The sequence below is a fragment of the Tupaia chinensis genome, unplaced genomic scaffold, assembly GCF_000334495.1.
Source record: "Tupaia chinensis unplaced genomic scaffold, TupChi_1.0 Scaffold143973_1, whole genome shotgun sequence".
In the NCBI taxonomy this organism is placed as follows: Eukaryota; Metazoa; Chordata; class Mammalia; order Scandentia; family Tupaiidae; genus Tupaia; species Tupaia belangeri.
The window spans coordinates 259,727-275,009 of NW_006203824.1; the positions used below are offsets into that span (position 1 = coordinate 259,727).

At 40.6% G+C, this 15,283-nt stretch overlaps 2 pseudogenes; both read right to left on the reverse strand.

Moving 5' to 3' along the window:
* The window catches only part of LOC102500159 (40S ribosomal protein S8 pseudogene), a 42,922-nt pseudogene extending 37,830 nt beyond the window's left edge, over positions 1 to 5,092 (reverse strand).
* A 1,611-nt stretch (positions 5,093 to 6,703) lies between these two features.
* Positions 6,704 to 7,233, reverse strand: LOC102500566 (39S ribosomal protein L42, mitochondrial pseudogene; annotated as a pseudogene).
* Between the last annotated feature and the right edge of the window lie 8,050 nt (positions 7,234 to 15,283).

A 15,283-nucleotide genomic window follows, 5' to 3' on the forward strand; every position in this document is an offset into this window, starting at 1 on the left:
CGCACACACACGCGCCCAGTGTGAGTTTTTAAGCCACTGGGTTCAGGACGTGAACTGTGGTCGACCACGTGGGAGTCCAGCGACACAGCCATTATGCTAACTGCTGGTCCCCCCTCCCCTCTTTTTGACCAGAGGGGGGGGGAGGGAGAGAGAGAAAGAGAGAGAGAGAAAGAGAGAGAAAGTAAGAAGGCAAGCCACCAGGTCTGGGAGTCAAACTGCAATTGGCCATTTGGGAGTCCAGCGCCCTTAACTACCTACCACGCCATCTACCAGCTTAAAAATCAATCATTGAATCAATCAAGCAGTCAATCAATCTAAGGCCAGCAGGTGGCATAGTGGTTAAAGTGCTGGACTCCCACATAGTCGACCCCAGTTTTAGTCCTTGGCAGCTTGCTTTCTCACTCCCTTCCCCAAACTCCATCTCTGCTGAGTGTGCATGCCCTAGAGCAAAAATTTTTTTAATAATTAAGAGACCAGCATTTGGTACAGTGGTTATGTCACTATACTCCCACGTAGTTGACAGCAATTCGAGTCCCAGACCTGGTGGCTAGAAACTCAAGCTGGGTGCATGTGCATGTATGCCATGTATGCCCAAAATTCTAAGAGGTGAATGGAGGATAAGGGATTGCAGCATGACCATCCCCCCTAGGGGTGATTTCTCACTTTCCGTCTCACTGTCTCTCTCTGTCTCTGGTGAGCACATGCTCCCTATAGCAAATCTTTAAAAAAATAAATAATTTAAAAATTTTTAAAAAGTGGTTAAAGGATACTTTTTTTCCTTGAGTTAGTAATATAAAAAAGTACATTGAGGGACGAGCAGATGGTATAATCTGCTGAACTCCCATGTAGTTGACCACGGTTCGAGTCCTGGACCTGGCGATTTAAAACTCACACCAGGTGCATGTGCATACATACCCAAGATCCCGAGAAGAGAATGGAGGAGAAGGGATTGTGCTATGACCATCCCCCTCAGGGATGATTTCTCACTTTCTCTCTGGTGAGTACACGTGCCCTATAGCAAAAATCTCTCTAAAAAATAATGTGCATTGATACAGTTAAATTCCCAGGACCCTCAGATTTAGGGATGGACTAAATGGCTGGTATCATTGCTTTCAAAAGTATTTTGAACTTGAGGGAGCTTAATGCTGCTAAATAAACTTCATATTTTTAAAATTTAATTTTATTATTTTAAGATTTTTTTTTTGTCTTAGGGCATGTGTGCTTGCTGGAGATAAACAGATGAAGAAAATGAGAAAACACTCCCAGGGGATATGGCCATGCTGTAATCCCTTTTCCTCCAGTCTTCTCTGTAGATTTTAGGCCCCAAAGTTTAAAAATTTTTGATGTCCAGTACATTTTTTCTTTTGCTACCTGTGCCTTCAGCATCATATCCAAGAAATTGTTGGCAAATCCGGTGTCTTGAAGATTTTCACTTACATCTTGTTCTGAGAGTTTTATAGATTCAACTTTATGTTTAGTTCTTTGATCTATTTTGAGTTAATTTTTGCATGTGGTATATTCTTTTGCTTAAAGATTTCTAGTTTTCCCAGCATTGAGAAAAGACTTTCTCTATTGAGTGAGTCTGGTCATTCTTGTAGAAAATCACTGACCATACACCCTGGGGGGTGATTTCTTATTTTCTCTCTCCCTGTCTGCAGTGAGTACATGCACCTATGGCAGAAACCCTAAAAAGGAAAAAAAAAAAAACCCAAAAAACAAAAACCCACCACTGAACCACACATGTTTTAGTTAAGTCAGCTAAAACCAGAAAATGAACTATTTTACTCAGGATGCGCTAGGAATACTGTTTTAAGTATGTTATTAGCTAGGGGTAATTGAGTACTGGGGATGTGGAAATACTGGATTCCCTAGAGTTCAGTGGCGTAGCTTGACTAGGGAATCTTGTGTGCCAGAGTCTGAAAATACTTTACTTCTCAGACCGGTTAGTTAACAGACTGTATTAACTAACTGGTATTTTGACCAGAATTCAGAGGGAATGAGATTAAGAGTAAGCCGACTTGAAAGCAGTGCCTGTTAAAGCCGCATGGTATTGTAAATAAGACTCAAAACTGTTTTAAAAAATGTTTTTGATGTCGCGCGCGTGTGTGTGTGTGTGTGTGTGTGTGTGTGTGTGTGTGTTCGCCAGAGAGAAACCGTGAGAAGAAAACTGAGAAATCCCTCCCCCCCAAGGGTGCAACTCCTGCAGTTCACGCTGCAGTTCCTTTCCCTCCATTCTCCTCTTGGGGTTTTGGGCATGCATGCACATGTGCCCTACATGATTTTCAAGTCACTGGGTTCACTTGAACCACCGTCGAAGATGTGGGAGTCCAACACCCCAACCACCCTGCCACCTCCTCGTCCCAACTCAAAGCTGTTTAGAAATCCAGAATAAGTTGACCTGATTGTTCCTAATCAATACTGACAAATCCCAAATTATTTACGTAATTAAAATGTGATTGTGCATCCAGTTGAATAGCCTTGATTTAAAGATCAGTTTGGCAAACTATAATGGTAATTACTTAACGAATATTCTTCAAGTCAACAAATGATATGTATGACCTTTGTGTTTAGCTTGGATCTTTAAAAGTATAGGGTTTATACATAGGGTCTATATGCTGTAGCAGACAGGTAAATTTTTGCACAAAATTAAACTCCAAATAAATGAGCAATTTACGGCATTGTTGAGGTATTGAGGTCAAATAAAAATAAGTTTATATAGCCAGATTGTGGTAATCTGTAATATAAATTTGAAGTGGACAGATGAGAAAGTTAATTTATATTTCTGGCTTGCAAAGCTTTTAAGGAGGATCTGGCATCTGACCTGGGAGTTTAAATTTGGTAGGTCCCGAAGCCAGCAGGTGGCGTTGGTGGTTAAGGCCCTGGATCTCGCTTGACCGACTCTGGGACTCCCAGACTTGGAGGCTTGAAAAACATGCTGTGTGTACATGGATGTCAAAAATCCCGAGAGGAGAATGGAAAAGGAGGGATCGTGGTGTGACTATTCTCCTTGAAGAGGGGGTAATTTCTCACTTTCCCTCTCTACATGTCTCATTCTCTCTCTCTCTCTCCCTGGTGAGTGTATGCACCCGATAGCAAAAAACTGAAAAGAAAGATTTTTTCGTTGAGGGTAGGCCCTCAACCACCAAAGGGAAGGACTAGATTGAAGTACAGATGAACTGTTTTAGGATAAGGGATTGGCTCCAGTAAAAGACATGACTGGCATAGGTACAAAGGGTAGGATATAGTTTAGGAAATAGTTTAGGTTAGCTTGAGTACCACTGTGAGCATTTTCGGAAGTGGCGAAGAGGTATACTAAGAGCCAGAAAAGGTCAGGTTTATTTTGAAGTCAGATCATAGAGGACCATGAATACTCTGTGTGAATGCTAAAACCACGTCTAGGAACATCAGTGTAGGGTGGTTTGTAGGCTGGATCCATTTTTGGTGACGATACTGGTAATAGAGGCGTCAGTAGGGTATTGCATGTAAAGAGTGATGAGAGAAGGCCAATAGATAATGATCGCCAGGTTTCAAGGTTGGATGACTGAAGGGAAATGATGGAAAAACATGTTTGAGAGGGAAGACGAGTTTTAAATTGAGGTCCTAGCAAGACACCCACTGTTGGGAAGTGGATTCTGAAGCTCAGGAGAGGTAAATTTGGAAGATATCCCCTGGGAAAGGTAGAATTCAGCCCTTGGCTTGTGTAAGTGCCTGGCAGTTGTCGAGCATATACAAGGAGATGTGAAAAGTTTACAAAGAAATGGAATTAAAGTATGAGTTTGTTTTGGTACAGAAAAATTGAAATTTACACATAGTTTTTCAGTGATAATGCATTTCCACGAACTTTTTGAAGTCCTTACATGAAAGCAGATGGCAGCATCATTTTGGAAGGCTGTTGAGAAGGTAGATGCAGGAAAGTGAGCCATTCAAACACTGAGAAGTACTGTTCAGAGAGGAAAGTGGAAACTAGGAATGAAAGAGGGGAGTCACCAAAATCTGAGGGAAGACAGTCTGAAGGGATGGGATGAGTGGAATACACCAAAGCCCAGGGTGTGCTCAGGGCATCAGTAACGCAGGGACACAGAGGCTGAGGATTGGGTGGTTGCCTGTCTTCTGAGGGACGGTCTGTTTGAGGAATTTGGCTGTGTACGATGAGGGAAGAGGATCAGACAGCTTTTTAAAATTTTTTTAAATTGTGGCAAAAGTTCACATAAAACTTAGCATTTTTTAAATAATTTATTTCATTCCATTTGTTATTTATTTTTTTATTTGACCAGAGAGAGAGAGAGAGAGAGAGAGAGAGAGAGAGAAGGAAAGTGAGAAAGCAAGCCGCCGGGTCTGGGACTCAAACCATGGTCGGCCACGTGGGAATCTAGCACCTTTAACCACCACGCCACCTGCCAGCCCCAAAACTTAGCATTTTAATCATGTTCAAGTATATAGTAGAGTTCCATGCAGTGTATTTAATTTACACTGTTGTATTCTGCAATTGTCACACTATCTAGAAAGGTTTGGAGTAGGAAAAATGATGTAATAAAAGTGTTGCTTAAGTGTTTTTGTTTGTTTGATGAGTTGTTGGGCTATTATTTTCTTATATATACTACAAGTGGTTTTTAGTGGCTTACAGGCTAGGCCTTGGTGTGTGCATTACCAAAATCTTTAGAGGAGAGCAGAGAAGGGATTGTGGCATGGACACATGCCCCCCAAGGAATGATTTCTCACTTTCCCTTTCTCTCTCTCTCTCTCTCTCTGGCAGGCACATGGTGCCCTATGATAAAACAAAAATAAAAACCTTAAAAAACTTGTTTTGAAGGGACCAGCAGTTAGTGTAATGGCTATGTCACTGGAGTCCCACGTAGTCGGTTGACTACGTGGCTTAAAACTCATGCCAGGTGCCCAAAATCGCAAGAGAAGGGATTGCAGTATGACCATCCCTCCGGGAGGTGATTTCTGTTTCTCTCTCACTGTCTCTTTCTGTCTCTCTGGTGAGTACATGAGCCCTATGGCCAAAACCTTAAAATAAATCAATAAATACCTCATAGGGTGTGATGGGTTTGTAGTATGTCCTCTTTTCATAGGTTGCAGTAAGTGTCATGGTATCACAAGAAAGATTATAATATTTAATAACATTGGAAAGATATTCAAGACATGTCTTATTTCCTTATTTTTTTATGTCCTTTGAATGATCACATAGCTCTCCATTTAATAATAGAATACCTCCTCCTTTACATCCAACCAGTTCTAGTTAAACCCCAACAAACAGGTAATAAATCATTTAACATTTTTACAAATATTATGGTATGTCACCCTCGATTCTATTTAGAAGCACTATTAGCTTGATACTTTTTCTTTTTTAAAAAATTATTTATTTAATTTCATTTGTTGTTATTTTTTAATTTGACAGAGAGAAATTGAAAGTGAAAAAGCAAGCCACCAGGTCCAGGACTTGAACTGTAGTTGGCCATGTGGGAATCCAGTGCCTTTAACTACCACACCACCTCTCGGTCCCCCTTATACGGCCCCCTCCCTTATATTTTTTTTATGAAATGAATGTATAAGATGGTATTCCTTGAAAACAATCAAACAAACAAAAGAGCTTCCTTTTGGGACCAGTAGATAGCATAATGGTTATGTTGCTTGACTCCCACGTAGTTGCCCAGGATTCGAGTCCCGGACCCAGGCCAGGCAAGTGTGTGTGTATGCCCAAAATCCTTAGAGGAGAATAGAGGAGAAGGGATTGTGGCATGCCCATCATGTGCCTGGGTAGTTTTCTAGCCACAGGGTCTGAGACTTGATCTGCATGGTTACCCATGGGGGATCCAGCTACCTTAACCACCAGACCCCTGGCTGGCCCTACTAATAGTCTTCTGTGATTCGCTGAAGAAAATTTGTTGGTTGCAGTTTTGCTGTTGGCAAAGCTGTTTCATCAATGATATTTGATTTATGCATTCTTGTACTGTTTTTTAACCTCTTAAGCAATTCAGGACATTCTTTCCCACCAAATCTATTTCCTTCATTTTCACTTTCCTCACAACTCTAGATGATATATGTCTGTTACAGTATCCGCGCAGTACTTAGTGGCATCCATGCTGATTATAGCTAAAATCTGTAGTACAAGGTATTACTCTAGATTTCAGAAGAAGACCATTCCATGGCCAGGTCATCAGCATTGCCTTCATTTTTCTTTCTCTTGCATAGCAACAGTCTTATGAACGGTATAAGAGATATGATATGCTTATAGTTAAGTTCTTGTCTTTTGGTTTCCTTGTCTTAATACACGTTATTACTCCCAACTTTTTTCTTTTAATATATGTGCTTTTGTAGACCTCTTAATTAAGCTCCTGCATATTTTGCCTGGGAACCCCATTTTCTTTTTTCTTTTTGGAGAGATTTTTCACTGTAGGGCGCGTGCGCTCGCCAGACAGACAGAGAGAGACATAGAGACAGAAAGCGAGAAATCACCCCCCAGGGGGGATGGTCACGCCGCAATCCCTTCTCCTCCGTTCTCCTCTCGGGATCTTGGGCACGCACGCACACGCGCCCGGCGTGAGTTTTAAGCCACCGGGTCCGGGACACGAACCACGGTCGACTACGTGGGAGTCCAGCAACATAGCCATTACGCTAACTGCTGGTTCCCTTTATTTTTAAAGAATTATTTTATTTAACTTTATTTATTCGTCTTTATTTCTTTTTTATATGAAAAAATTTTATTTTTATTTTATTACATAATCTATTAGTGAATACACCACATGGGATTTTCTTAAATGACAAATGAGGCATGTTTCTGATTCCTCTGAGAACCTCGATGCCATCTGTCTTTTGGAGGGTCCAGTTTCTTACGACATCTGTGATACTGTCCGTGAGGATACCAATGGTGCTCAGTGTAAAGAACATTTTGCTAAGTTGTTCTGTCATGGATCCTTGCTCAAGGTGTTCACTTTTCTCTTCTAACTTGGATTTCAGCACTCGATCATGTGATTCTTCATTTTTATACACAGGATCTGGTCTAGGGATAGGTTTTCTGTGTTCATATGGAATGTCCACAGATGGGTGATAGCACACTATCGTCCTGCCATCAGATGTTAAAGCAAGTTGCACTTTGCAGTTATAGTCATCTGGAAGAGAAGAATACGGAGATTTATGACAAACACAATATGAAACTCCATTTTGTGTTGGAAGGAAATGTTTCAAGATGGTTGTCTTTGATATTACACATTTTCTTACTGCTATTGCCATGGTGAATCAAGAGGCTTCTTGATTTTTGTGCCATCAAGGTGGCACAAAAAAGTTGTTCTGAAGAGAAATTGTTTTTAAAATCTGCTTTTAGACAAACTACTTTTCAACCCTTGACAGATCATCACTGTGAACCCACCATCTTGTCTCCCATTTTTATTTCAATTTGACCAGAGAGGGACAGAGCAAGAGACAGAGGGAAAGTGCGAAAGCAAGCCACCAGGTCCAAAACTCTAATCGTGGTCAGCCATGTGGGAGTCTAGTGCCTTTAATCACCACGCCACCTGCCAGCCCCGGAACCCGATTTTCTTTCTTTCTTTCTTTTTATTATTTTTTTTAATTTTAAAATTTAACTTATGTATTTATTCATTTTATTTTAATTTGACCAGAGAGGGACAGACACAGAGGGAAAAGGCAAGCCGCCAGTGCCGAGGCTCGAACCGCGATCAGCCATGTAGGAGTCCAGCGCCCTTAACCACCACGCCACTTGCTATCCCCCAGAACCCTATTTTCTTAGAATCCACTTTTATTTAATGTAGAGAATACTATTGTTGTCAAAAAAATCATGACACATTTTTGCACAGGAAAATGTAGAAAAACATAGAAAAATATGTCATGATTTTTCAAGTAACCAATATAATGTACAACACAACACACCTTTCAGTAAGGGTTATATTGCATGTACACCATTTCCAACAGAGTTCTCTCTTTTTTGCTAATGCGATTATGAGGAGCGAAGGCACATACAAATAAATAGTGATTGTAGTGATAGAGAGGTATCTGTTGGTGTCACCTTAGGGAAACATTTGAGGAGAATTTTAAGGCATGAGAGGGAGATGTATGATTGGAAGATACACAAGAAAGTGAGTAGTGTCTCTATATCACTGCTGTGTCTGTGTAATCACACCTGTTATGCTCCCCTCTGAAAGAAATATGAGATTGGAGCTGGCACGGCCTGCTGCTTAGATACTCTTTCTCACATAAGCCAAGATATGGTTGGACCTACTTTCAGGATGTGGCTGGAGGATGAGGAATCAACACTGTTTCCAAATGAGTTTGTGAGATAGTACGTCTTATTTTTCCTGTTTCAGTTTTTATATGGTACATAGCCTCTGTATTTTTAAATGAAAATCCACTTACTGTATTTGCACTAAAACTAGATGAATCCTTGGTCATATGAAAGAAGTGAATTTTTTTCCTGTCATTAAAATCATTATGCTTCTATATAGACAAAGCCGTTGTTCTGATTTGTGTGATTTTGAGTACTACATTGTGCTTAGCCCAGGAAAAACAACAACAACAAAACACTATTAAACTAAGTTATTTTGGTAAGAGAAATGCTTTTTCTTTTTTTTTAATTAATTAATTATTTTTTATAGACTTTTTTCCTATAGGGTGCATACGCTCGCCAGAAAGATAGAGACAAAGTGAGAAATCACCCCCATAGGGGATGGCCATCCCATAATCTCTTCTCCATTCTCCTCTCTGGATCTTGGGCACGCACGCACACACGCCCAGTGTGAGTTTAAGCCACCGGGTCTGGGACTTGAACCACGGTCGACTACATGGGAGTCCAATGACATAACCATTACGATAACTGCTGGTCCTGAGAAATGCTATTTTTCAATAAAAATGATTTTTGTGTATAATGTGATACAGGTTTTGGAATTTGTCTCCTCTATCCTACCAGGTAATTCTGTAAATTCCCTAAGAGTCTGTTTTTGTCTAGCATGTTAGATTAATATGCTTATTCTGGTTCCTAGCCACTTTAAAAGAAAAATTACTCGATTGTAAAAAATGTAAAGCTTTCTGTTTAATTTTTAGTGTATTAGTCTGTCAAAGTCTGATAGTACAGAAATGCTCTGGATCAGCCCCAGTACAGATGCCAACATCCTCAGTAAAATCTTAACAAGTTGAAACCAGAAGAATAGTAAGTGATTAATGAGATTCTACTTAGGAATAGTAAAGAAGTGTATTATTAGAACTACAAATGCTATATAGTAATACATTGAAGAAGAAATAGTCCAGTGATTGTGGATCAGTAATAAATATACATACATGTCAAAAAGGTGTTAAAAAAATTCAGCTTCTATTCCTTACCTTTAAAAACTAAAGCAATTAAAAAATGCAACTTAGAACCCTAGGGAAAAAGTGAAGCTGCTTTAATCTGATAAATAATAGTTACTGGAAACCAACAGTAGTTGTGTATTTGTTTATATAGCATTATGTATGTATATGTTTTACATATTTACATATATCTAAATTTATATATAACATTTAGCAAAACAGGGATTCCTTTTAAAAGCCATTCTAGCAAATTTAGGAAAATAAGACCAAAGGCAAATCATAAGATACAAATAATAAGCTACTGAATGTTTATTTATTTAAAAACCCAAGAGAATCAACTAAAAGGTAGAAATGAGCTAAGATAGGTATCTAAATATAATATTAATTTTAAAATTGACAATTTTATTTAATAACAGAAGACAAAATATTTTTAAACTTGCTTTCTCATTTTCTCTCTCTCTCATTCTGTCCCTCTCTGGTCAAAATTAAAAATAAAGTTAAATTAAAAAAATTTTTTTTGGGGGGAGAGATTTTTGCTATAGGGCACACGTAGTCACCAGAAAGACAGAGAGACAGAAAATGAGAAATCACCCCCCTCCCAGGGGGAATGGTCATGCTGCAATCCCTTCTCCTCCATTCTCCTCTTGGGATCTTGGGCACACACACACACATGCACCCGACGTGAGTTTAAGCCACTAGGTCCAGGACTTGAAGAGTGGTTGACTATATGGGAGTCCAGCGTCGTAGCCATTACACCATCTGCTGGTCCTAATAAAACAAATTCTAAAAAAAAAAAGAAAGAAAAAAAAAAACCAGAAACAAGTACAGCATGTCATTCAGTTGTAATTAGCATACAAAATAAAGCTCAGTGACATTAATAAGTAACAGTAAGCTGTGTTTCTGTCTACTCTGATGAGCGCCTGCACCCTGTGGCTTATAATACACAGTATTACTTGTGGAGCCAGCAGATAGTATGGTGGTTAAGGTGCTAGACTTCCACATGGCTGCCTGCAGTTGGAGTCCTGGACCTGGCGACTTGAAAATTACTCCAGGGTTATGTGTGTGTGCATGCCCAAAATCCCAGGAGGAGAATGGAAGAGAAGGGATTTTGGTATGCCCATCCTAGGGGTGGTGGGTGGGGAGGTATTCCTCACTTTCCTCTCACTGTCTCGCTCTATTTTGTCTCTGGTGAGTGCACACACCCTTGGGCAAAAATCTTAAAAAATATTATTTGCTGCTATAGTGAATTTAAAAGACTATAAAAAGGGGAATTGACTTAATTAAAATTTAGCACATATTCATAATGAAATATTTTAAGTTTTGGGATGCATTTTGTTAAATCTACAGGTATGATGAATTAAATTTTCCCCCCCAGTTTTTAGTGTGTTACAGAGCACATGCCTCACCAGGGAAAGGGGGAAATTGAGAAATCACAACCTCCCAAGAGGGATGGTCATGCTGTAATCCCTTCTCCATTCTCCTCTTGGGATGGATGGATGGATGGATGGATGGATTGATTTATAGATGTATGCATGTGTCAATGAATGAGATATTTTTACTATAGAGCATGTGTGCTCATCAGAGAGATAGAAATCACCCTCCGGGGGGATGGCTATGCCACAGTCCCTTCTCTTGGGATTTTGGGCATGTACATACATGTGCCTGGCATGAGCTTAAGCTGCCGAGTCCGGAACTTGAACCATAGTAGACTGAGAGAGAGTCCAGCAACGTAAACCATTATGCCATCTGCTGGTCTCAACCTAGTGTGTTGTTCAAGCCGCCCAGTCTGAGACTCACACTGCATAGTTGGCCAAGTGGAATCCAGCACTGTAATCACCATGCTAGTGGCCCAGATAAGACTAATTTTTAAAATACGTGCTTGATTGTTTTACATCAGTAAGGAAGAATATGAAAAAACCTTTTTGCTTGGAGGGAAAGCAGTAAGAGGATGGATATATGAATGTGATCACTTCCAGAAAGTGTTCATGGATCATTGAAAACTAAATTTATTTAACTCATTGTTTAGATTGATAATACACTAACATATAGCTTTTATTTTTTTCTTTTTTATGAAAGATTTAAGGAGATACCAAGAGATTTGGAAAGAAGCCAGTTTCTTGACCTAGTACATGTTTATTTTGTTAAGTAATTATTTCCCAATTTTAAAACTTTATTTGTTCCTTCAGACCTTCAGAGAGAGGGAAGGAGAGACAGAGAGAAAGAGGTTCTCTCCACAGGATCCTCAAGGCCATAATTCACAGCTATTTTCTGCCAGCCCTAAATCATGGGCACACACACATGTGCAAGGTTCCAGCTAGCAGCTGGAGGCCTTCTCATGTGGGTCAGCTGCACAGAGTGTTGCTTTATTCCTGCACCATTATCTGACCCTCTCCCCTCAGTATATTTTGTATGAAGTTGTTTATGATTGTTATTACTAGCATTGGACTTGGAATAACAGCTACTTAATGTAATATTAGATAAGCTACATAACACTTATTATGGGGTCAACCCTGTGGCCTAGTCTTTAAGGGTCAGATTCCACATGGCCTTTTGGGGTTTGAATCCTGCCTTGGCGGCTTGAAAAATATGTGGGCATATGTGTTGGCAGGCCTCAAACCCAGACAGGATGGAGAAATGGAGAAGGGATTTCAGCATAACCACACTCCCCTGGAACACATGTGTTTTCTACTCCCCTCCCCCCAAAATCTCACTGCCAATAAATTCTTCCTTATTTTTCTTTAGGTCTTCCCAATTATAAGAACTAGTTATTTTAGAAAATTTGGAGAAATTGATGGAATTTATCTATTTTTTAAATTTTTCATTAGAGGGCTTGTGTCCTTGCCAGAGAAACAAAGATAAAAAGAGGAGAAAACATTTCCCTCTGGCTGGTGCTGGTACTGTCAGGCCTGGCTGCCCCTCCAGGACCGCTCTGGATCCTGGTGGCCACCCAGGTGGTGACCAGCTTCTTGTAGACCCCCTTGGCATGAAAGTGCCCACAAGGACTCCACCACCAAGCCCAAGCCCTGCATGAGGCCCCATAGGGGTGGCTGCGGTCACACAGGGCAGATGGGAGCCCATATGACAAGCAGGACTTTGGCAGTGAGGGGTGACCAGCAGCTAGCATAATGGTTACATGGACTCCCACATAGTCAACCGTGGTTTGAGTCCTGGACCCGGTGGCTTAAACTCATGCTGGGCACGTGTGCGTCCAAGATCCCAAGAGAATGGAGGAGAAGGGATTGCGGTGTGGCCATCCCCCCTGGGGAGAGATGATTTCTTACTTTCTGTCTTTGCAGTGAGCACATGTGCCCTATAGCAAAAAAAAACTCTCTTCAAAAAAAAAAAAAGAAAAAGAAAACATTTTCCATGGGGAATGGAATGTCACACTGCAGTCTTTTTTTCACTATCTCCCTCCTTTTGGTAATTTGGGCAAGCATGCATGCACATACACACACCTGGTGTATTTATCATGCCTCTGGGTCAAAGTCTCAAACCATGTAGTCAGCCATGGGGAATCAGTTGCCTTAGCCACCAGGCTGTGAAGCCAACCCTGGAATTTAAGTTTTAATAATTTTATCTATTATCATTCATAGGTACACAAACACATAGGTAGCTCTGTAGCCAATTTATAAATTTATGTATGTGTCAACAAATGATAGAGTGAGATTGTTTGTGTTATTTCAGTTTCCTCTTTTATTACTAATTGCTAGAGGGCATATGCACTTGCCAGAAAGAGAGAGAGAGCGTAAAGGAGAGAGAGAAGCACTCCCCAGGGGAGTGTGATCAGTCAAACCCCTTCTCCATTTTTCCATCTTATTGGAGTTTTGGGCATGCTAGCACATGTATCTGACATGATTTTCAAGATACCAGGTCTGGGATTTGAACCACAAAGTTGACCATGTGAGATCCAGCACCTTAACCTCCAGTCTACCTGCTGGCCCATAATTCCATTTTTTTCTTTTAAATTTTATTGATTTGTTTGTTTGTTTATTTATTATTTAATTTGACCAGAAAGAGAGCGAGAAAGGGAAAGTGAGAAAGCAATCCATTATGTCTGGGACTTGAACCGTGGTCAGTCATGTGAGAATCCAGTACCATAACCACCACCCTATTTGATTCCATTTAAAAAAAACTATGTAGTAGTATATCCAAAATCTGAGATAGTGCACATAGCATATTGTCAGCAGTGGTTATTTTGGAGGGAAGGAAGATAGAGTGTCTAATTCCTTACATTTGATTTCCCTGTGATATTTCAGGGTGAATGAGTTTTTTCTTTCCTTTCTTAAAAAAATAGTTTCTTAAAATTCTTATCTATCTATCTATCTGTCTGTCTGTCTGTCTGTCTGAATGTGACCAGAGAAGAACAGCATGAGAGAGAGAGAGCAAGCTGCCAGGACCGGGTCTCAAACTGCGATTGGCCATGTGGGAGTCTAGCATCCTTAACCACCATACCACCTGCTGACCCCCCTCCTCCCCATTTTTTTTTTTTTTTGGAGAGATTTTCATTGTAGGGCGCGTGCGCTCGCTAGACAGACAGAGAGAGACATAGAGCCAGAAAGCGAGAAATCACCCCCCAGGGGGGATGGTCATGCCGCAATCCCTTTTCCTCCATTCTCCTCTCGGGATCTTGGGCATGCACGCACACGCGCCCGGCGTGAGTTTTAAGCCACCGGGTCCGGGACATGAACCGCGGTCGACTACGTGGGAGTCCAGCGACATAGCCATTACGCTAACTGCTGGTTCCCCCTCCTCCACATTTAAAAAAAAATTTTTGCCTTAGGATGCATGTGATTGAAGGAGGAGATCCATCCCTCTCCTTCTAGAATCTTGAGCACACATGCTTATGCACCCATCATGATTTTCAAGTTACTGGATCCAGGATTCAGACTGTCATTGACCATATGGGAGTCCAGTGACATAACTGCTACAACATCTCCTGGCCCCAGGGTAAATAACTTTTTTATAATTAAAAAAAAAAAACGCCAAAGGATCACTTCGTAATGGTCGAAATATGGGATTATAATATATGTACCACTTGTAAAATTGAATTAAATTCATTTGACTGCCAAATCCCCCCCCAAAAAAAAAGAAACGAAGGGGGTGTCAGCTGGTGGTGTGGCGGTTAAGGTGACTGGATTCCACATAGCTGACTACATGGTTCAAATCTTGGACCTAGCACACACCAGGCATGTGTGCATACATGTCCAAAATGCTGAGAAGAAAATGTAGGAGAAGGGATTGCTGTGTGACTATTCCCCCGGGGGGGGGTGATTTCTTACCCCCAACCCTCATCTTTGTTTCTCTCCCATGAGCCCAAACGCTCTGTAGCTAAAACTTAAACAAAAAAAAAAAAAAAAAGCCAAGGTATTATTTTTAAAAAGTATTGAACTATTGATAGATGATAGATATTTATCACAAGAAGGTAGTCATTCTTTTTTTTTTTTAATAAGGGAGATTTTTTGCTATATTGCATGTACACTTGCTGGAGAGGCAGAGAGACAGAAAGCAAGAAATTACCCCCTGGAGGGATGGCCATGCTGCAGTCCCTTGTCCTCTTGGGATCTTGAACATGCATGCACACACCCTGGTATAATTTTTTAGTCACTGGGTCTGGAACTGGAACTGTGGTTGGTCATGTGGGAGTCCAGCGATGTAACCGTTATGCATCTGTTGGTCCCAAGAAGGTATTAATTCCTAAAGAAGTATTGAGCCAGCAGGTGGCGTAGTGATTAAGGTGCTGGATTCCCACATGGCTGACCACGATTTGAGTCCTGGACCTGGTGGCTTGCTTTCTCACTCTCCTACTCTCTCTCTCTCTGCCTCTCTCTGATCAAAGTGAATAATAATAACAAATAAAATAAAACAAATAGTTTTTTTTTTTTTTTAAAAAGTACTGGGAACCAGCAGTTAGTGTAATGGCTATGTCGCTGGACTCCCACGTAGTTGACCACGGTTCGCATCCCAGACCTGGTGGCTTAAAACTCAC